The sequence below is a fragment of the Pinus tabuliformis genome, chromosome 3_1 (genome assembly GCF_031772625.1).
Source record: "Pinus tabuliformis cultivar Carrire ecotype Pingquan chromosome 3_1, CPIR1, whole genome shotgun sequence".
In the NCBI taxonomy this organism is placed as follows: domain Eukaryota; kingdom Viridiplantae; phylum Streptophyta; class Pinopsida; order Pinales; family Pinaceae; genus Pinus; species Pinus tabuliformis.
In genome coordinates this window covers 692,479,246-692,502,650 of record NC_142301.1, presented here as the reverse complement: position 1 = coordinate 692,502,650, position 23,405 = coordinate 692,479,246, and positions in this window count along the sequence as shown.

Genomic DNA, 23,405 nt, shown 5'->3' with positions numbered 1-23,405 from the left:
GAGGAGATGTTCAAGAACTCCATCTCTTCCTGGATATATCTGTGTAGGAAGTCGTGGTATTTGAGTACCAAATGCAACTCAGAGTCCTTGATACCCAACTGCGTGTGAAGGGTATGAAAAATGTTTGTGAACTCCGGCACATCTTGGTCCCTTCCCTGCTGCAGTGTCGTCCATTTGATGTATTTGTCCTCATAGCTTTGGACAAGGTAGTGCTGCTCCTTAACGACATCCCGGAATGAATCCCAAGTGGGTGCGGTTGAAAATAGTGAGCTTTTATTTTAATTATTCTACTTGCAGTAGGTTTCCCACTAGTCCTTGACATGGGGAGCTACTTTGAGAAGAGCGAAAACAATCTTTTCCCGACTCGAAAATTCATGAACAGAAAAATACCCGTCTAGCATATTTAACCATTTATCTATGGCATCTGCATCTATTTGACCCTCGAAGATGGGGATTTCAAAATTAACTTGTACCTTAAACGGTGTGGCATTTCCAGAGTAGCTATTGGAAGCTGATGTGTCACCTCTGGGTAGACGCTGAAGGATCTGCACAAAGCTATCCATCATCGGGTTCCTTTACCACTCGAGGGCTTCTTTGAGAAATATTTTGATAGGATCTCCTGCCCCCTCATCTTTCTTTTCATCCACCATGGGAGGTCATCGAGATTTGCAAGGCTAGTCTTGGAAAGGTTCGACCAGTTCAAGCCCTAACTCCTTATATCCCAACCTCTTTGGGGACATGCAAAGAAAAATAGAGAAAAAGAGCAGACCGCTCTAATACCACCGATCCAGATTTAAACAGGAACGAAACAAATTATAGAGATAACCATAAATATAGATATGCAGCGGAAATAATACTTCATTTCATAACTATAAAATACTAAAATATGCTTACAAACAGAAATGGAAAGAAACCAGCTAGGGCGATGGTAGCTTATCTCTGAGAAGAGATGTGGCAGCTACATGCCTCTGAACTATGTTACAATGACGCTCGAAGGCGTATTTATTGTTGAGAAACAATGGAAAACCCTTAACATCCCAAAACCTAACCCTAGAAGATGAAACGCCAAATTGTGGGCCCCGTTTTGGGTAAGTTGGTACATCAACTTCCTGTGGTCGTAAATTTGGCACCCGATCTTCGTTTGACGCGTAAAATAGCTTGTTAGAAAGATCTATTTGAGCACTACAACTTAAGGAAGAGAAACATCGGTCCATGTGCCAATGTTGCCCCCAGATTTCCCAAAAAACATTGTTTAGGGTCTCAAAATGGCTCCAAAAGTTTAGGACCTGAAAAACTACTAAAAATAGTAAATTGTGCTACAACTATAGAAACTGAAAAACTGAAAGAGACAGTTGTGGGGGTCCAAATGGGATAGGTGGGTGGCCACCAACATCCACCTGGATCAATTACCGTGGATATTATTTACAATTTAATAATATCGATGGTAAAGTGGGGGTGAATGTCCATGGTTAAGAATATTTTCATATTGTTCTAAAATATTTGGATTCTGAAATAAGTTATGTTTTTTGGGCATGTGTATTAGACCGTCAACAAGAACATCCACTAAAAACAACATTAATCAAACCCCAATGAAGCTTTAATGGCTATTAGGTTTACATAAAGGAATTTACCCAAATGAAAATTTCTTTAAGAATGAAAATACAAGATAGTCATATTAGATCTCGTGTGACCTAATTCACGCCACAAGAGTCATAGATCTCGAAAAATAATCGAAGAATATAGACTGACAGCAGCCTCTAATATGGAAATCAGAAATCAGAAATGAAACCCTCTATTAGGAGACTTCAAAATATGGAAACAACATCTAACATACTTTTTTGAAACCCTCTATTAGGAGACTTCCATTTGTGAGTTAGCATTGTTGCTTTTATCTGACTAGCTATCACTATCAAGCAAACGTGGAGTAGTAGAATTATTTGTTTGTTTGATACATTTTGGTTGATTTCCCTTTTGATGACATGATTCTACTGAATGGATCATCTAAATGTCATAGTTCTTGATATTGAAATTCATAACTAAATTGTGCCCTTTGAATTTATGGTAGAAATATCGTAAATCTTGGAAGCTTCTTCTTTTGTATATGTTAAAACCAATCTACAAAGCTACTAGGGCTTATGATATTGCTACCACAAAATACAAGGGGCACAATGGAATGACAAATTTCATTGTCAAGAACTATGACATCCAAATGAACTACTCTATACAATCATGTCATCAAATTAAAAATCAACCAAAGTGTATCAAAGAAACAAAGAATTATACTACACATCTACCCAATAGTTGGTTAAATAAAACCAACAATACTAAGTTGTAAATAAATGAAATCTATTCCCACAATACTCTCTACCATGGTGGATCAAAATCAAATAAAAAATCCAAGCCAACAAAACTCTTAATTTTTATCTTAACTACCAATGAATCAATATGATATTTCTCTTTTGTCAAATCAAATAATGACCTCGGGCACATCTAATGAAGTCAAAGAAAAAAAACCTCCTCTCCATAATGATGGCATCCTATACTTGATAGACCCATTCACAGGCATGACATATTGCATGCCCCTATTGGTGAGATAGGGGCCTCCAATATTCCCCATGACAATACCAAATCCATACTAATATCTTTTTCATGCTCCCATTTCATAAATCAAAAATGTTCCCAATATATTCGAAACCACAAATAGATTTAAAAATCAATGAAACATTTTCATTTACTCCGCAAGTACATATATTTGTTGTCAACAACTTTTCCTATCCACTCGTACCATTTCCCCTTAATTATTTGCAAGTGAAAAATGAAACACAAGATTAATATAAAATACCATGGGAATCAAGGATGAGTGTAAAACATTACATTCAATGCAAAATCAATTGTAGCAAATATGATTATAGTTTTTCATGGTTTTCACATTAAACCTCGTAACTCCATAGTACTTGGACATGCCTCTCTAAAGAATGCAGTGCTTTTGTTTGTAAAAAAGAAATGGCAATGCAATTAAACAAAGGAGCTTGAACCCTTCTTTACCTCAAAATTATCCAATATGAACTTTTAAATATTAATTGCAATAAATATATGACTACCTCTTTAGCATTCCTACTACTTCATCCCATTTTCTAATATCATCTTCATAATTGATAGGTTGCAAAAAAAGAAAAACTTGTTAATCACAAGGTGCAATAGTTCTTATTCCGTCATATTCTTCAAACTAAATATTTCATTCAAATATAGTGAGAGGATATTAATAACAAGGTACAATAGTTCTTATTCCATTATATTCTTCAATCTAAATGTTTCACTTCCTATTTAAAACATGGGTTGTGCAAACATTTTCATTTTGTGAAATGGAGTGGGAGCATGAAAAAGTGGTAGGTATGGATTTGGTATTGTCATGGGGAATATTGGAAGCACATTTCCATATTAGTAATCACAAAAATGGAATACCACCATCCAACGCATCAATATGCTACGCCTTTGAAAGGGTATACCAATTATAGGGTGACATCATTTGAGAGAGGAACTCAATTTTCTCTGACTTCACTAGTTGCGCCCAATGACAATATTTGATTTAACAAAAGAGAAATACAAAAACAATTCACCAACAATTGAGATGAATTTGAGAGTTTTGTTGGCCCAAACATTCAATTTGATTCTAATCCACTATAAGAAAAACAATATTGTTGGAATTGATCACATCCATTTGGGGGTTAGCATTGTTGCTTTTATCCGACTAGCTATCACTATCAGGCAAACGTGTAGTAGTAGAATTATTTGTTTGTTTGATACGTTTTGGTTGATTTCCATTTTGATGGCATGATTCTAATGAATGGATAATCTAAATGTCATAGTTCTTGATATTGAAATTTGTTACTAAATTGTGCCCTTTGAATTTATGGTAGCAATATCATAAACCTTGGAAGATTCTTCTTTTGTATATGTCAAAACCAATATACGAAGCTACTAGGGCTTATGATATTGCTACCATAAAATGCAAGGGGTGCAATAGAATGACAAATTTCATTATCAAGAACTATGACATACAAATGAAACAAATAATTATACTACACATCTACCCAATAGTTGGTCAAATAAAAGAAACAATACTAAGTTTTAAATGAATGCAATCATTTCTAAAAATACTCTCTACCATGGTGGATCAAAATCAAACTAAAAATCTAAGCCAACAAAACTCTTAATATTTATCTTAACTACCAAGGAATCACTATGATATTTCTCTTTTGTGAAATCAAACAATGCCCCCGAGCACATCTAATGAAGTCAAATAAAACAAACTTCCACTCCCGAATGATGGCACCCTATACTTGGTAGACCCGTTCACAAGAATGACGTATTGCATGCCCCTATTGGTGACATAAGGGTCTCCAATATTCCCCATGACAATACCAAATCCATACCTACATCTTTTTCATGCTCCCATTTCATAAATCGAAAATGTTCCCAATATATTCGAAACCACAAATAGATTTAAATAACAATGAAACATTTTCATTTACTTCCCAAGTACATATATTTGTTGTCAAAAAATCTTCCTACCCACTCCTACCATTTCAAACGTTTTCATTTACTTCCCAAGTACATAACTTTGTTGTCAACAACTCTTCCTATCCACTCCTACCATTTCCCCTTAACTCTTTGCAAGTGAAAAGTGAAACACAAGATTAATATAAAATAACATGGGAATAAAGCATTTCCCCTTAATTCTTTGCAAGTGAAAAATGAAACACAAGATTAATAGAAAATAACATGGGAATCAAGCATGAGCATAAGTGTAAAACATTACATTCAATACAAAATCAATTGTAACAACTATGATTATAGTTTTCCATGGCTTTCACATAAAACTTGTAACTCCATAGTACTTGGACATACCTCTCTAAAGAATGAAGTGTTTGTGACAAAGAAATGACAATGCAATAAAACAAAAGAGATTGAACCCTTCTTTACCTCAAACTTATCCAATATGAACTTTTAACAAAGGAATGACAATGCAATAAAACAAAGGAGTTTGAGCCCTTCTTTACCTCAAAATTATCCAATATGAACTTTTAAAGATTAACTGCAATAAATATATGACTACCTCTTTAGCAATCCTACTACTTAATCCCCATTTTCTAATCTCATTTTCATAATTGATAGGTTGCAAAAAAAAAAACTTGTTAATCACAAGGTGCAATAGTACCTATTCCATCCTATTCTTGAAACTAAATATTTCATTCAAACATAGTGAGAGGATAAATTCTTTAATCACAAGGTACAATAGTTCTTATTCCATCCTATTCTTCAAACTAAATATTTCACTTCCTATTTCAAACATGGGGAGTGCAAACATTTTCATTTTGTGAAATGGAGTGGGAGCATGAAAAGTGGTAAGTATGGATTTGTTATTGTCATGGAGAATATTGGAAACACATTTCCATATTAGTAATCACAAAAATGGAATACCACCATCGAACACGTCGCCTTTGAAAGGTATACCAATTATAGGGTGACATCATTTGAGAAAGTAACTCAATTTTCTCTAACTTCATTGGTTGCACCCAATTACAATATTTGATTTGGGAAAAGAGAAATACAAAAATGATTCACCAACAATTGAGATGAATTTGAGAGTTTTGTTGGCCCAAACATTCAATTTGATTCTAATACACCACAAGAAAAACAATATTGTTGGAATTGATCACATCCATTTGTGTTTGAGAACTGAAATATCTAAAACATTTTCTAAACCTGAACTAGTTAAGTATTCCCAACCATAATTTACTTCTCAATTTTGAGAACTGAAATATCTAAAACATTTTCTAAACCTGAACTAGTTAAGTATTCCCAACCATAATTTTTAACACCGTCATCCTTGTTGAATATCCACCATGCATACCTTGCCCCTAGACGGTAGTCCTCCAAATCCCAGGTTTGCAGAATCACCAGAAGTATATCGTGTTCATTTATTTCCCAGCTGTTAATTTTAGCATAAAAACATCGAGGGCTTTTAGTGTTAGGTGGCACTGCAAGCTTAGGGAGTTTGAAGGGATCAACTCTTATAGTGTGCTCACTTTTCCGACACTCAAGTCGCCTCCATCCACTGGTTAAGTCATCCATAGCGTAAATATCCCCGATGGGACACGCATCAGCGTTCCCCGTTCTGTAGACAAAATGTGGGCTTTGATATGCGTGAGATATTTTATAGAGTGTTCCGGACTTGGAGGAAACTATACATTTCCCATTAGCAGTCACTAAACACCGATCAAAAGCTGTGTTCTCATGTCCTCCTATCACCCATATGTTTCTCTCAAAATCAAAGTGCATGGGAGCGATATTGAAAGGATCATTGGTGCGTCGGAGCATCCACTGTTCGAAATCCACTATATACAGCTTTCCTTTCCACGGGATAGCCGCTGTATGAAATCGGGTGAACAACCTTGGACTGTCTGGAAGAAGTGACCATCTTTCAGTGTTTACGTCTAAGCACAACATTGATACACGATTTGTAGTGGACAACAGCACTATCAGCCGATCCCCAACTACTGCCTTCGTAATCCAATCACAAGACTCGAAGGGGAGTTGTTCAACTATTGCAGAAGTATCTAAAGCCCGGAAAGCCGTATCCGTATCTGAGTTATTCCCTAAATTTAGTATGTAAGAGAAGGGGGACACCCGATTAAAGCTATGCCAGAAAATAACTTTATCTCCAATAGCTTCCACAAAGGGTTCCCTCATGTGGTTTTCTTCCACGTCCCATTTGAAAAGGGGAATAGTTAACGCCGTGAACTCATGATGAGGAAACGGTGATAACCTGTTGTCTCGGAATGCACACTCGATAAATTTCATTTCACTCACCATGTCCCGAAACAACTTGCCTTGAGACCCCGTCTTCGGGATCAAACGAAACAGAAGACTGCATTTTCTTACCGACGGCGGCGCTTCGTTAACCAAATGTCGAAGCCTATTTACAATAAGTCCGGGCCTGGCTTTGGCAATGAGGGTCCGCAGACGGCTGCCCAGAGTTGGAATAATTCGATGGCTTATAAGATCGTCGTTCATAAGGTTGAAGCTTTCCATAGCTGTTGAACTGTAACTAATTTCTCTAAATCTTGGAGGCAACAGATCAAGAATCTCTTTTGACTCGTGGTCATCATCTAGTTTTGCACGTTTTGCACGGTGGACGTGAAAGGGTTCCATCTGATCACAGTATTTTCGTAGAAAGAATCTTTAAGACGAGACTACGACTACGGATTAATAATGATTGTAAAGTAGTGTGAAATATATCGCGAATCTCCACGATAGTTATGATTTGAGCTCTTATGAAATATACCTTCAATTTATATAGGTTGTTTAATGGGTATGTTAAGCATGGGCAAGAAGGTCAGTCTCCGTCGAGGAGGACATGTCGGCTACGTCATTTTCATTGTGTTTCCACTAATTGAAATAGGGTTTTATTTTTCATGATTTAGATTTCAATGCTTTTTTTTTTATTTGATTTTTTAAGTGACCTTATAAATTTGAAGAGCATTGATATTGTGGGAAAGGGAAAACAATTCCTCCTTTGCACATTAGATATTAGATTCTAACTCTCTTGAATGGATGCCAAAGTGAGGGTCATGTAGCTTAAATCCATGTTCACTGGGTTTTTGTTATTATGTTTGTTCATGGAGATCTAGAGAATTTGATATTATTTTTGTTTATAGACTGAGTGTGACTTAACATAGCTTATTTTAATTAAGTGGTTAGGTATCTCTATTTTGAAATGGCATTATTTACAGAGGGGAAAATTGCCCAGTGGGAATCCATGCAAAAAAATTTCAAGAAATCTTGCAATAGCAGGGTTTGAATCATGTTTTTGATGGTGGAAATGGATTCAGCACCATCAAAAACCTATTTCCAAAGTAGTTGGTTATTTATAAATAAAAATGATTTAGTAAGATTTAAGTATACTCTCCACCCACAATATTTGGGCATGAAGATATTCTTCCATTCATTACAAATTTATGAAGCAAGTTTTATTTAATATTAAAAAAAAAATCTCCCATTTTGAATTAGATTTCTTAAGAAATAAACAAATCCAATTTATTATTTTATTTATGTCAAACATAAACAAATCCAGTTTATTATTTTATTTATGTCAAATAATGTAAACATTGTTGGCCTATATGTGTAGTAGAATCAGATTTATGGAAGTGTTGATGGATTGTTGTCATAGGAGGCTTCATGGAGAATTGAAACACTAATTGGTGCTAAATCTTTTTAGTGCATAGGTTCCAACATCACTGGGAAATTTTTCACCATCCTAGATCCATCTTAACTACAGATTTATGAAGTGCCGAGAGGGATCAAATTTCTTGAGGTGCAAACCTCTCTTTTTTAAGTGAAACACTTAGGAAAGGTCTGCAACTTGAGAGATTTGATCACTCTCGGCGCTTGATAGATCCAGAGTTAAGATGGATCTAGGCTGGTTTCAGTCGTGCACTGCCACAAAAATTATGTTGAACATATAACTAATGTGCTCATTTTAAATATATTTAATACGTCTAAGATTATATATTATGAGAATACAAAGTTAGAATGTTGAATGATTGAAAATGCAAATAATAAGAATATAGTCAATCAGAAAATAGTTTACAATGTGATTGATCTCAATCTCTCTTCTTCTGCTTTTCTTGCAGTCACACCTGCTACTTTTTCCATCTTTGCATATCGATCATATGAAAAGGGAGGTTGAAATCATAGACCATTCATATCTTTAACTCGAGATATTGCAGTAAACATCATACCCTGTCTCTCTTGCTTCCCAATATTAATAGTAGCTTTCTCCAAAGTCAATCCTTGTGACTTATGGATTGTTAAGCCCCAAGAAAGTTTCAAAGGAAGTTGTTTTCTACTACCTCTTTCAATAGGTGTAATAGGAACTGTTTGAGGGGATGAATCATCCCATGGTACTCCCATATAATTATCAAATCTTACTAAAACATATGTGGGTGGTTCTGGGGTGAATTTCCAGGTTTATACACAAATTTTTCTACAATTCCAAGAGCACCATTTACAAGTCCTACATCAGTCCATATGTTTGATGTAAGCATCACTTGAGCTCAAACTGCAATAAGTAACTCAAGTTCCATTTCTTCCTCATCTATTTCCATATACTTTCCTTTTACTTTTGTAGCAACACTGGCTGCAATGGGAAAAGCTTATTATGATTTTCTACATCATCATTTGTTGCAAACAAATGTATTTCCTTATCAAAGGAATATTTTATGGAAGGATCCAAGCATGTATTTGTACGAGTCATAAGTGCTTCCCAATCTTCCATAAGTATTGCATCCCTTATATTCATTATCAAAGGACGAAAATATATTTGTTGATTTCTTTGTCAATATTGTGGAAACACATTATCAATGGTCACAACAGTTGTGAACTAGTTCCATATTTCTTTTGCAATACCTTCACATGCATATATTGTTTTATCTACAACAGAAGGCAAATATCCCAAATCTCTAACCAATATAATCAACCTCCCACCAAAAACAATATTCTCATTTTCTAGGAAAGCCTATCGAAGCCTCTTATCAATGTTTTGTAATAAATTTATTCCAATGAAACTCATTTCATCTATCAAGATATACTTCACATGCTTCAACTCTTGTTGTAGGGCCATTAAACTTGCTCATTTCAAAGATGACATGTCTTTGATTGGAATTTGAAGTGAAAATTGAATTCTTCTTGCAGATATGTTGAAAGTTGTAACTCTTGTAGGAGCTAAAAGAAGTAATGGACTCTTCTCCAAAAAGGATTAGGCTTCAAGGGAATTTTTAATACCTATGATCAAATAAGACTTTCCTATACCTGCAGTTCCTTATATTATCATAAGTAATTTTTCAACCCCTGATCTATAATGGTCAAGGACAATATCAAATGCTATTCTTTGCTTAACCCCCAAACTTTAAATAGAATAAGACTTTGCATGTTGGTTAGCACAAATCAAATTCAACTTTTGCTTTTTAGATATGAAATGAATAGCATGATTGGAAGTTACTTCATCAACAAAATGTGTGTTCCAATTATGCACATGATCACGATCTTTGTGTCCCAACATCTCAAACTCATTGTAATTTATATATTTATTCTGATGCAATGCACAAACGATCTCCCTCTCATTCTCCATAGAATCTGTAGGTGGATTCTAAACTTCTTCTCCATCAAATTCAACTTGATAAACTGAAGATAATGGATTGCGATCATCATGCCATGGCTTGTATCGAATTTTTTCTCAATTATGCACAATGTCATCATCTTCTCGACCTATATCTTTATGGAAATCATGAAAGGCTTCGTATAATACCAACTCCGACCAGCAAAATTCTACAAACTTGTCAACTTCTCGATCAGGAATTGAGTTAAATCGAGGAAACACATGTACAATAGCTCCATTCTTTCGTTCTAACCATTTTTTCCCATGTCGGCATTTATCATATGACTGTGATTTTGCAACATCTATCAATGCAAGGTGTTCAATATGGGTAGGTCTCTTGGTATATGCATCAATAAGGGAATTATCATTGTCAACATCATATATGTCAATCTGTAATTGTTTGAAACCTTCTTGCCAACATTAAGAACCAAAAATCGACGACTACATTCAGAAAGAGGGAGCTCTAGAAGCAAATGACATGTCCCTTATGCACCTATATCCATGTCAACAATTGCTTCACACAACAGACTCCTATATGAGCGTGCTGCTAGTTCATTTGGATTTTGAATAGAAGAAACACACATCAACATATCATGGAATGTTTATGATACTTGAATAAGTTAACAAAACAATGAAACAAATAATTTCTTAGTTAGATTAAATTATAAATAGGCATGAACAAACATGACCACAATAATAAATAAATTGAATGCATGAGAACGCATGATCAAAATAATTGTGAGGAATTGTGAGTTTAAAATTGAAGAGATATCAATATAGGAATGCATGAGGGTAACACGCAATTGTATCACTTACGGCCTCTTGCATTTATTCTTGCACCGACCTCATTTCAATTTTTTCTTGTGTTTTAACATTTGAAGTGTTGAAATGGAAGATCAATGAAAAGAGCATAAAAAAGGATGAGTTGATCTAATAGCGATATAATAGTTGCAGTTTGTGTTTTGTGCAGTTTTCCAGTTCGGCATATAATCCAAAAAATATTATTATCACATGAATAATTAAGTAGAAAAAAAGGCAAACATGTATCCAATGAGTGAAATATTGAGTGATCTTGAGTGAGCGAACAAATTCAACGAGCCAACTAATAAATCCAAAGAGTCAACAATTGATCCAACGAATAAATTCAACAAGCCGATGTGATTGAATATGATTGTGATTTATATATATATATATATATATATATATATATATACTCTTCTATGTGTGTACATTATAAACGACATTTAAAAAATTTGACATACTTTATATTATATGTGTAAAAAGTTGACATCTAAAAATTTTATACATACTTACATTACGTTTACACATGTACCCTGACCTAGGCTGTAGAGCACCTCTTGGCGCAATAACTCAATTACTTGGAGTTGGACAACCAAGAATTTAATAGCAATATACCTTCAATGTTTAAGGGTGCTTGAAAACTCATGTATCTGTAGATCTCTAAAAATGATTTTAGAGGTAGAATACCTAACAATGTGATAAGTTAAATATATCCTTCTTCAACCTTTCAAAGAAATCACTAAAAGGGCCAATTCCCAAAGGTGGAGTATGAAATAATTTTATGAGGTTATCATTACTCGGGTGTAGGGGTATATGGAAATAGATATTGGGCATAAAATGTCAATCTAACAATACAAGAAGAAAAAAAATTCCCACTTGTTCAATACTTTAGTGGTTATAGAAAACTCAATTGGAATTATTCTTCTCTATTAAGCTTAATATTTTTTGTAATCATGTTGAAAATAGTAGGATCGAAAGCTCTTTCAAAATTGAAAAATGGAACCAAATTCAATGAATCCTTGTAATCAAATATATGATTTCTCAATATAATTTCCAAGGAGACTGAGAATCCCATAATATCTTATGATAAACATGGATAGGTAATGGGTCCTAGGTAGTCCATTTCCAACCCATAATGGGAAATTTAGACACATAACAAATAGAATCCATAACATATGTGGATAGATAAAAACGAGGATAGATCCTTTGAGACAAGGATCTCTTAGACTGGTAATTGATAATAGCCGTGTATAGATTATCAGAAAATATCTTGGCCCAATCCATAATATTGGCATTTGTGGCAGCATCTATTAATGGTAACCATTCGAACGAAAACTTATTGATATCTGGCATCCCAAATAATCTACAAAGCATGGCCGTAGCAAAACAATACGGAGAGGTGAGGAAACCAGTGCTGTACATACCGTTTTTGTCTTTCTTGAGTGTTTCCTCTTTTCTGGACCAATCTTTGGTGGTCTCTGATAAGTTTGGGTTCTCCACCACAAATTTCTTAACAAATTGTGCATTGTAAGTCCCCTCTGGTTCAGGAAGATGATACATAAGCTTTAAGTCTTGTGCAGCGAATGATCCGATGAGCCCATGTCCTTGAATCTTGAATTGTTTGTTGTTCATCTCTGCATTGTCAAGTATCCACTTGATCATATTCGTATATGGTAGAATTTTGGGCCTTGCTGCTATCCGATGAAGAAATGAGCATGCTAGCTCTTCTAAGGACGCTTCGGAAGAGCATTGTGAGCCCGCGACAGCAGTAACCTTCATTATTCTGGGATTCTCTTCTTCAAGTAGTGTGTACATGCTTTCCCATGTCGATATCCCTGCGTCTCTGTTGTAGGCTGTGTCTGTATACAAAGGCGCCATTTCCTTCGCCTTCTCCTTCGCCTCAGAGCCCTGAGCTTTATTTTTCTTTCCCATTTCTTCCTGCGTTTGGCTTTGAATCGTCCTTCGTTCTTCGTTCCTACAGCTCAGAAGTGAAATGGAAATGACTGATCAAGAAAGGTGATGGGAGAGTTTTAAATGCAACAGATATATCAAATATGCCACCTTACGTGAAGTAATTCTTTATAGAAGCACGCGTCTACATTTCATTTAATAGCTGACAACTAATTCCTTTACTATCATTAAAAGCACATGATCTTGAGTCAGATTATGGTAAGTGGCTTTTCTTGAATAGTGTGCCTGAAGGATTCGTGATGAAGTGATTTTATGATTTTCTTACGTAACATCGCAGATCGCACCATCGCAAATCGCACCATCGCAGATCACGCAAACGCACAAATATAACATCGCAGCATTGGTCTGGCTTAATATCGCAACCATCATTTTATCACGATATCGCAACATCGCAGATTGCAGAAGTTTTATGCTTGCCAAATCTTGTCAGCTCATTTTCTGTGATATGCGATCTTGTGATCGGTGTTATCGCAGATCGGTAAATCTTGAAGTTTTTCTCATTGGCATTACCTTATTGCGATGCGATATATTTCTTAGCACGAGAATCTTGCGCATACCGATATTATAGCGAAATGGAGGCAACTTCCTATCTTTTTTACAATGCGGTTTTAAAGATTTTTCCCTTATCATAGACTTAGGTTTTAAAGTATTCAAAAGGTCTTCCTAAGTTTATGATGGTAACCTTATTCTGAAGAAAGGGAATTCCTGCTTTTCCTAAATTTTAACTAAGGGTCCCCATTCATTTAGTATTTTGGATAACACTTAAATGAAAAAAGGGGGGGTTGTTGCTGGCCACAACAAGGTGCGGGTGGTCTTCTGGTTTTGCTATCAAAAATTTGACAAGCATGGCAACTTCTGACTGCGGTTATGCAACCTTTGAACATTTTTTGCCAGAAGTATCCTGCTCGTAAGATTTTTTGCGTTGTAGCATATCTATATTGATGCCCCCCACACGCGCCTGAATGACAATCATTCAGGACTTTTTCGGCTTCCTCATGGGTGAGGCACCTTCTCAGAACTCTATCGATACCACGATAGTAAAGTGTATTACCGACGATCATGTAGTCTTTTGCTTGGTATCGAATACATTTTTGTTCGGAGTGGGAGGTGTTTGGCCTGTATTTTTGGGTTTGGAGATAAATTATTATATCTCCATACCACTTGTTGCTTCAAGATATCAGAAACAAACTATCATCCACAATTGTTTCTTCGGATGTTTCATCGTTGGACGATGATGGGAGATCGCATAATAATTCTGCGAAGACTAGAGCTTTCTTCGACTTGGATTTTACAAATTCCAGATCAAACTCTTGTAGGATTGCTATCCATTTTGAATATTTCCCCCCCAGCAACTGTCGCGACAATATATAAGTCATGGGGTTGCAATCTGACAGAATGGTAGTTTTCCGAAAGAGGACATAGCGTCGAAATCTTTGTATCGCTTGAACAGCTGCAAGTGATAGCTTTTCAACGTAAGAATATTTGCTTTCTGTATCATTTAAGTTTTTACTTAAATAATATATAGGATGTTCAATTCCATCGACTTCTTGAACTAAAACCATTGCGATGGTCGTATCTGCTGCAGCCAGATACAGGTTAAAATCTTTTTGATAATCAGGAGCGTACATTAATGATGCTTTCATTAGTGATTCTTTTAAAGCATCAAAGGAAGCTTGCGCAACTTGATCCCAGACAAAGGGCACTTCCTTTTTCAAAATACGTGTATAACCTTCAGCAAGTTTGGCGTAATTTGGAATGAACCTCCTCACAAAGTTCGCTTTCCCTTGGAGTTTCTGAATCTGAAGCAAATTTGAAGGTGGAGGCAAATTTATGATTTCCTGGACCTTACATGGATCGATTCGAATCCCGTCCTTCGAGAATACAAAGCCAAGAAAACGACCAGAACTGACGCAAAATACACATTTGTGTGGATTGAGTCGTATCTTGTAGTGTCGGCAACGTAGAAATATCGCTCTTAAATGCTGGGGGTGATCAGTCCGCTTTCGCGAATGAGCCGGTAGGTCGTCGAGGTATGGTTGAACGATGTTTTTGATGTCATGGAAGGCATAATTCATTGCCCTCTGAAACGTTGCCCCTGCTTTCTTCAAACCAAAGGGTAATTTTCGATATGCGAATGTGCCCCACAGACAAATAAATGCAGTCTTTGACTGGTACTGTGGGCGGATATTTATTTGATTATACCCGGAGAATCCATCCATGAATGAAAAGATTTCACATCCGGCGCATTCATCAATTATCTGGTCAATGAAGGGTGTAGGGTAGTTGTCTTTTGGACAAGCCTGATTTACATCCCTATAATCGACGCACACTCTAATTGTTCCTTGTTTTTTCATAACAGGGACAATATTCGATACCCAATCAGTTAGAGGAACCGGGTAGATGAAACCAGCATGGAGAAGTTTTTCAACTTCTGCCTTAATGGCAGCAGCTTTCTTGGGGTGCACCTGCCTTAGCCGTTGTCGTACTAGTTTGACATCTGGATACATCTTAATTTCGTGTTCAACGATACTCGAGTGAATGCCTGGCATTTCACTGTATGGCCAAGCAAAGACATCTTTGAATTCGCGAAAAGGAGCGTTATATATTTCCAGTTCTGAGGGAGAACAACATTTGCCAACATAAATATTCTCTACAACATCTGTTTTGGTCGAGATATTTATGGCGATAGTCTCTTCAATATTGGACAAGTTTTGCTCGGAATCCACCGTGTTTACAGTATTTGATAGGAAATCAAAGACTGAAGGATGATAAAGGTCATCTTGAGTATCTTCTCCACAATCCGGGAGAAGGGAACGATGGTGGGAATGATTCCAAGGTGCCCCTTCGATTACCATTATTGGACAATTCCTTCGTCGGTGACATGCGCTCGCAACCAAGGATCTGAAGGGGTACCATATTCTTTAGACCTATCTATCCAAACGCTTGATGAGCGTTGATTTGGGTTTGCCCCCCATGCTAGGAACATTGATTGCTACAATATTTCTGTTGGGCTTGGGGGAAAAACCATGGCATGATCCATGCCGATATCGTTTTCTGAGATCTTTCTAGAAGATATCATATTGTAGGTTCCTATCGACGCTACTTCCGCCAGGTTGATTGGAGGTGGAAGGGCGAAAGTTCCCATTAGTATAGGATCTTTTAGTAGGTCTACTCCGATATTTTGAAGCGAATGGGGGCTTCCATGGATCATGGGAATGCTTCCTGTAACTTGAGAACCATTGGGGAGGAAGTTTTGTTGATCGACGATTGTAATCCCTCCTTGAAAGGGAAATGTAATCTTCGTAAAATAGGCCGACACAATAGCCGCCATAGCATATATCCGTGGTCTTCCTAGTAGTATGTTGTAATCAAGATTTCCATCGATGACTTCAACATCTATTTCTATTGTTTTCCCTCCTAGTTCAACTTTCAAGTTACTTAGGATACCATATGGGGTATATGTCCTTCCATCAAATGCTTTTAATGTCGTCGAAGATCGCGACAAGGTTGGAGATCCTAAAGTTTTACAGCAACTCATCAACGTAATGCATGTAGATGCCCCCTCATCAATAATTGTTCGATGAACAATTTTGTTGAGGGCTTTCACTTGAACAATGAAAGCTAGTTGAGCTGGTAATTGAGGATCATATCCTTTATGATCGAAGGATACAAGATTGGAATCCTTTGGGTCAATCCCACCAATGGCTGATAACAAAGCTTGCCTTTGGGATGGGAAATTCTGCAATACTTCAAGAGTCGACATAGCGGATGGCGATTGTTGTTCGACAGCTTTGGATTCCCATAATCTTTGTTCCTTGTCGATATCAAAGCATCATTTAGCTGTTTTGAAACCGACAACATTAGCACTTGAGATGGGGAAGCATTTCCAGTTTCAACCAGATTTATTCCTGGATTTGGAAACGGATCAGTTAACACTGCGGAGGTTTTTGAATTCTTGAAGAATTTCTTAAGCTCAGCTCTGTGTGGACAATTCGCGGTCCAATGATCCTCATCGCATATAAAGCATGGATTTTTTGGTTTCCTATCTCCAGGAGGGTTTGAAGAAGATTTTGTAGGTGATTATTCCTCCTGTTTCTTCTTCTTCCCTTTACCTTTCTTCTTGCTCCCTGGTTGTTTGGTTTCTTTGCCTTTTTCTGTCGATACGGCATTTACTTTCGAAGCAATAAGTTCATCTTTTTCATTTTTACTTGACATATTACGGGCTTTTTTGGATGTAGCCTTTGTCGATTTTGTGTCTTTTGTGCCAATCATGCCATCGTCGGCATGAGAGTCATTGTTCGATTTAGGAGGAGGAGGAATTGAGAGTTCCGGTCTAGGGGCGTCAAGTATTTTATCGTAGAGCGTGCCAGACTGAGTGTAAATCAAGTCCAGATATTGCGCACGAGTGATGACTTGCTCTTCTGTTACCACTCCCCCCTTTGCCACATCTTCCGTAATGGAAGGTAGTAATGACTTGATAAACCATTCAGCTAAGAGCTGATCGGGGACATACGTTTTTACCATTCTACGACGACGTCGCCACTCATGAATATGATCAGATATGTGAGTGGTCGTTGTCTGTTTGAAATTGGTAAGAATTTCTGTTCCCGTTTTGTACCTTATTGGTAACTGAAAATGGGTTAAAAAGGTTGTGGCTAAGGTATTGAAGTTGTCGAACGAAGCTCTAGGCAATTCGATGTACCATTTTGCCGCTGGACCCGTTAGCGTCCTCTGAAAGAGGCGAAGTCTTATCGAATCATCATTTATGATGTTTGATGAACACCATAGATGAAAGGTCATCACATGATTCGACGGATCTTCACCCAGATTTCCATTAAATTTAGGAATATCTGATGGAAGTTTATGCGGAATCGCCGGCCACCAAGGGGCGTAAGCGATTGGATCGTTTGTTAACCGATTTAAATCAGGTAAATCTAAAGTTGCCACAAAGGGTAACTGCTGATTCAGGTTAGGTGAAGCATACCCAGGATAATATGGGAACGCCTGAGCAGTTGGTCTTTGCATACCGACATAATGCATTTGATGCTGGTATGTTTGGTAAGGTTGGTGGGCATGACCATTGTAAAATGGTTGATTTTGACCATTTTGAATGTACAACTATCCACTATTAGCAAAGATTTGTTGCTCAGAACCTTGGTATACTTGTTGGAATTGCGGTTGTTGGTATTGCACCAGCCATGGTTGTGAAGCCATGTGTTGTTGCCCGATACTAACAGTTTGACCAAGATGAGGGGTAATCGTACCCGTCTGAACCTGTTTCATTCCACCGGACGGCAATTGTGGCTAAGTCGCATGGTCAAGGGACTGTTGCATTACAACTTGAGAAACCTGAGGTTGGCATACAACAGGCAGCGCTTGAACTTGCGATACCGTCATGATAGCTGGCGTAGTTGGGATATTTGACATAGGTAAGCATTGTTGCATCGAATATACAACTCTTGGTTGTTGAGGTAGTATTGGTACCCAACCGCTTGAGGTAATTCCAGTATAACCTGAATGTTGTTGTGAACTCTCGTATGGATATCCTCCCGAAGGGGATAATAAAAGGGTATACTGCCCCCCATACGGTGGTAATCCAGAACTCAAGGGAATTGTTTGCCCTTGGGGACCAGACTACCTAAATTGACCTCCAAATGGATCAATTTGTTGAGACTCAACATAATAGTTTCCGGATATTACTCCGGATGAACAAATAGGAACTGACCATACTGTCGAAATGGCCCCTGAGTGAGCTCCTTCTAGCGGTTGAGAGCTAGTCGGGACAGATGGTATACCGGCGAACATTGTCGGAGTGATAGCAGGGAGTTCTGCCGTCGCTGTGTCAAACGACACAGTCCTGGATGTTGACGGTTGTTCAGACATTTGTAGTCTATCTAAAAGATTACCTAGTGATTCTATAGGAGCTTCCGCTAGTGGTAGACTAACTTCTGACGAAGAAGGATATAGAGTGATCCCGACTCCAAATTGTGACAGAGTACTTGTTGCAGGATCTTCTACAATTTCTTCTATGGCAATCAAAGCAGGTGGAAGGGGAAGACCGTCAGGTCCGTAGAATATTTCTGGTGCCGAAGAAGGTATGGAATCGACAGCGATAGATGTTTGAAGAGCAAGACTCTCCAAACTGGTCGAAAATGGAACTGGTTCGGTAACACAAGTATTTACTCTCAGACTAGGATCAGTATCACTGTCCTTCTATGGCTGCTGAACTTCTTCTGTAGAGGCAGGGATTCCAGACATGTTTGGAGTAACTGGAGTCTCTGATGTCGTTGGAACACTTGTTCTAACTTTAATAGGAGATTTGGAACCGGTTAAACGAGTTCTCTTTGTCCATACTGGCTTCGATTTCGGAGACAAAGACGGTTGACTCGCAAGCCTCCGTGAACGACGGGGTTTCAATTGACTTTCTTCCACGATTGCGGATTACTCAATCAACTAAAATAAAGGGGTAGTATGTTTCCGAATTAAATGAATTTTAGACTCTTTGACACAACTTGTTTTTTCAGTTTTTAAGAGTCGAGAAAAAACAAAAGATGACTCTAGTCTCCTTCAATTTTTAATGAGCCTGAAGTGACAAGTGCTCAGATGGACCTTTTCTGTTAAGGATTCTGAAAAGGAACGAAATGGACTGCTCTGGAAATCTAGGTAGAGGGAGTACCAAACCAATCGCAAAACTGCAGAATACTTTTTACAGTACGGAAGTCAATCTTCCCGAATGTTGTGTTCAGTGCATTGCGATCGATAGGGTGGCAGACATGGCTTCCTATGGATAAAGGATTAAGCCTATTGGGGTCTCCCAAAATATACTCGACGGTACGTGGGAGCACAAGTCCGTACTGGCACTTATCATCTCAAAGTGGAGGAATCACCCAACCATCAGTGAGAACAACAGTCACCAGGCTTTACAACACCAGAATATGTCTCTAGCCTAGACTTCTAAATGTTGTGCGTTAAGTTCCAAAGCGTTGTTAGATTCATTGAATTATCTTAAGTTGATCTTGTTTATGAAGTTTGCCTTTCGGGTTCACCACGAGATGTAGATGTAATTCCTAAAATGCAATCTAAGATGATAAACAAACTTTTTATCTCCTTTATGCAATGAAAATCCTAGCTACTAGGGAAAAGAAAGACAGAATCTTTTCACAAAGAGCAAAGAGCACACTCTAAATGAACTTTCCTAAATCAAGCCAATCAGACTGTCTATATGCAAATGCACATGCATGTATTTTTTTTTCGACTTTCTTAGTTTGTGAATGCTAAAAAGAAATTTCATGCACAAATCTGAATTTATTTTCAAGCAACAAATATAAACAAGCTTCTTTTCGAAATCCAAAATGGAGATGATTACGACACCTTACGTTTTTGAAATGGATACTTGTTTTTGACACTAGAAAATTACAAATCCAGACCAAAAGCAATAGTAACAGGATAATCGACCATCAACAGCAATCAAACTCTTTCCTAGGACTGAAATCAACACTTGCGACAGTTTCAAATCAAAGGGCGATAGTACGATTATGCTACTTTTGCAAAGGAGAACTGTAAACGACTCAACAAACGCACAAAAACATCTACAGTTCTTTTGTACAAAGGAGGCGGAATAATAGTAAGGAAAATGGGTTTCAAACAGACATATACTGATCATAGGCAGCAAAATTCAGGAATAGAACTAGAAAGAATGAATCACAGAAGCCACAACTGCACAGAGATAGTCTGATCAGTGCACCTGTAACACAGAGAATCTGAAATACAGCGCAGGTTGTCCACTCGGGAAGTGCGTTGAAATTCAGAACCTCTGAACAGTACCTGCGCTAGGCCAGAAACGAGACTCTGTTCGGGTTCCGGGTCATAGTTTGTAGTTCAGTTCTTGGGTCTTGGCCGAGTAAAAAGCAATCAGTAATGCAACAATCAGTGGTAGATCTAAGGAGGATCTAAGAGCTATCACAAGGGCAATCAGATAGTTTGTGAATCAGTTGTTTAAATCATAAACATATCCAGTAGACGGATTGAAGTAGCAGTTGTCTACTTTGCATTTGTTATGGCAAATGCAGTTCGAATGCTACTTGTAAGTTTATGAAACAAACAACAAAGAATGATAAACAAACAAACTAATTAGCTCCCCAGCGGAGTCGTCATTTTTTTATAGGGAAAGGTGTCTATTTAGAACTGCTCTATCCCACTAAGGTGTGACAACTGCCTTAGAAACAAACAGAGAAAAACTACTTTTGTTTTTCCTTTATGGATTATAGATAGAGAGGAACAAAAAGACCAACCTCTGTCTTGCGCTAATCCTTCAATTCGATCCCTCTCTTCTTTGATAGTCCTCAGCTACCTGCTCCCTTGCATGCCTAGCTTCACAAAGTGCCTGTAAGATCACAAAAGCATAGCACTATAGAAATACATGGATCTATAATCATAAACAATCTAGGATCAGATATAAATTGACCATACAAATGTAACCAGCATCAATGATACAAAAGCATGGAGGAAAACTCAAATAGTTTTTATTGATAAACAAGAAAAGAGCCAGGAGGAATTACAACAAATTGTTCTGACCCAGCATCAACCTCCCAGCAAAGAAGCCCCTCTTCACCTTAAACAAAGCTTAGATCACCCAATAATCTGATGTTTTTCTCAGAAAACCAACAACAATTCCTTACAATATGCAAAATTCCAGCCTCTGTATCTCTTGGATGAGGGATCCATATATAGATATCTGTAAGGGGGATGAGTCAGCTTGTGATTTGATTAGTGTCTTCTCTCTGATAGTTCTTACTTCCACTTGGAGACTGAGGGCCTCTTACTCATCCTTGGTTGAATTCAGTGAGGCAAGTGTCACAAGAGAAGATTATGGAAGCTCCCATTGCCTCTCCACCTCGCGGAATGACACCGCCATTTGTCAATTCTCGCCCATCGCACTCTACAGAAGGGACATTTGAAATGCAATGCACCCTCACAGTGTATTTGGGTGAGATGCAACGCACCTAGCCAGTGGAGCAACTGCAATGATCCTGTTTTGACCAATTCTTAGCAGTTTCTCATGGAGAACTTCTAGGAGAAGCTGTAATATGTTGACCTTGTTCCTTTAGGGGTTAGAACAACACTTTTAGGGACTTAGGAGCCCTTGGTTTATGGAAATTTCATGCTTGGGGTTGTAGGGCCCAAAAATGTCTATAACAATATTGCCACTGGATCCCAGATGCGTATGGCAGTTGATTGCTTTCAAGGCACCATCTTCAACTGGTGCGATGCCGTGTTGGCCAATGTGAAAGGCCAACTGACCAGGGCCAAGAACGGATGACCAAAGGCCTTTGGTTATGGGGCTTTGGTCATGAGTTTTGGCCTGGAGAGGGTTCCTATGTTGATCCCACAACACCTTACTGTTGGAGTTGGGCTTCCTCGAGAGACCAAACTGATGCGATGGGTCACAGTCATGGCCTGTCACCCAGACGAGAGGACAGAGGTTGCTTTCTTCAAACCTAAGTATTTACAATGGCTGGAAAACCAAGCCTTTTCTATTCAGGACTTCCCTTACACTGGGATAGATTTTCGTGGTGACCCAGACATGGTTCTTCCACCAGGAGAGCAGTGGGACAAGTCAGGTAAAATCCTTTTCAACATTATTCCTATTTTTTTTTTCCATCGTCTCAAAACTGATAGTAAAAATTTTAAAATGCAGATGTAGGTCCAGAGAGACCAGCCGCTCTCCGGCCTTTCGAGAGGAGGCAACCAGTTGCACCCGCGCCAGCCCCATAGGACGAATCACCAGAGGTTTTGGCCGAGTTGGAGGGTCATCTCGAGTGCTTGACAGGAGATATTACTGAGACCACTATAGACGACATTCCTCATCGACTTTAGCGCTATGTGATTGGGGTCCCGGGACCTTTTAGGAGGTTCCTTTGCAAGGTGGCCTGTGCAGTGGTTACTTATAGAGATCATCACCAGTGATAGGATGATCGCCTATTGTGGGCACATGTGACATTTTTGTTTTTTGTACTTATCATTTTTGCCGATCATAAGGTGTTTTTCAACCTATGATCGAGGACGATGTATTTTTGACACACTCCTATATATATATATATATATATATATATATATATATATATATATATATATATATATATATATATATATATATATATCACTATTACCAACTTATCTTGTAAATCATGTTATGGAATGGTTTTAAATTTACATGTATGATTATTGCAAATGTCTATTTAACATTCGAGAAGCAATTGCATCTGCTAATGTGTTTAAAGATCTCAGAATATGATGATATTCAATGTAATCAAATTCACGTTCCAAGAGACACACTCTCAAAAATAATCTTAATAACACTGGATTTCTAATGGCATACACTCTATTAAGCTGTAATACAATGAGTTCAGAATCT